We start from the raw sequence: 1,839 nt of genomic DNA, 5'->3' as shown, positions 1-1,839 counted from the left end.
TAAAGCAGGCCTCAAAATGTTTCTGTAAAAATATCTGCATTTCAAAAGTGCTCAGAGTAAGACCTTTTTCCATGATAAAATAATGTGTATAGCAAATGATCACAAGAGACATCCTAGACAAGTACCAAGTACTCGCACCAAAGATTTAATGTTTTAAAATGAGATATCAATATTATTCTATCAGTGTTATACTGTTAACATTTTATTTAAAATTATAATGAATATATCACTATATTCTTGCTCGTCAGATAGGTGGCATAGTAGAAAAGATCCTGGATGGGGAGACAAAAAAGTTGGCTTTCAATGCTATTAAATTACTATGTGCTTTGGGATGGGCAGCTTGGTGGCATACTAGATACAGGACTAGGCCTGAAGTAAAGAAGACTAATTTTCCTGAATTTAAATCCTGCCTAAAACAGTTAATAGTCATGTGACCCTGGTCAGGTCACTTAAACCAGTTTGCCTCAGTTTCCTCATGTGGAAATTGAACTAGAGCAAGGTTTCTTAAACTTTTTCCATTTGTGACCCATTTTCACCCAATAAATTTTTATGCAACCCCTGGTATATAGACATACAAAATAAGTATACATAACCTTTTACTACTGCCAAATTTTTCACAACCCTTACATTCACTTATGTTATCCCATATGGGTCATGACCCACAGCTTAAGTTGCTAGAAGCTCGAAAAGGAAATGTCAAACAATATTAGTATGTTTGCCAAGAGAACTCCAGTTCAGTTTGTGAAGAGTCAAACACAGTTGAAACTAATGAACAACAAAAATGTGATTTGTAGTAAGTAACTCAACTTTTCTAGCTTAAGTTGTGTCATTTATAAATTGATGGCGTTCAGGCTTATTGTCTAAGGTTCCTTCCAGCTCTGATAGTCTGTGATTCCATAGTGTTTGGGGGAAAAAAGAAGCTATTTAATCATGATGGTAGCTGGAATAGTCCTACAGATATGACTTTGGTAAAACAAAGGTAATCTTGGACATTATGCAGAATAGTACTTATGGTTCTGGAATAGATGATTTCTGGGGTAAATGGTTCTAGCCTTTACTGGAGATCTAGAAAGTGAAAGCTGATATGAATCTGAGATATTATATTCTGTATAAACATTGTAAGCAGCAGTAGCAGGATCAGGAAGAGGTGGACTAGAAAATAAGATAGATAGACAGACAGACAGACAGACATAAATGTATGGCATATAGATGATCAGTGGGTAGATAGATATGTATGTATGCATGTACACATAGATGATACATGGATAGATATGTATATATTTACATACACACAAATAGAAGAGAGATTTATAGGATTAACTCAATATTGATGTTATTGACTATACATTTTATTACTAGTGTAATCAACAATGACACAAAGGCATATATAAGTATTTAACATATTTTCACTTAATCAACCCTATAGTTGCAGGTGACTTCTAAATTCTAGAACCAAAGTTCTACCCTTTGGTTCATTCAAGTTATTAAACAAATTCTCTTCTCAAAAAATCCTCATCATTGGGCACAACCAGGAAACATTGTAGACAGTAAGAGCAATATTGTAATGATGGTCAATTGTAAAGGATCAGGATGGTGTTTCGAGAAAATTACAAAGGACCCAAGGTGAAAAATGCCCTCCACCTCCAGAGAGAACTGAGGAACTCTGAAAGCAGACTGAATGATGCTTTCCTCACTTTTGAAAATGTTTGTTCATGTTTATGTGTGTGTTTTATTTTGCACATGGTAAATATAGAAATGGTTTACATGACTTCACATGTACAATTGATATCATATTGCTTCCCTATTTGGAGTGGAAGAGGTATAAGAGGCATAAAAAGA

This window comes from Dromiciops gliroides, chromosome 1 (genome assembly GCF_019393635.1).
Source record: "Dromiciops gliroides isolate mDroGli1 chromosome 1, mDroGli1.pri, whole genome shotgun sequence".
NCBI classification, from domain to species: domain Eukaryota; kingdom Metazoa; phylum Chordata; class Mammalia; order Microbiotheria; family Microbiotheriidae; genus Dromiciops; species Dromiciops gliroides.
The sequence above is the reverse complement of the archived record's forward strand: the minus strand, read 5'-3'. Positions refer to the sequence as shown.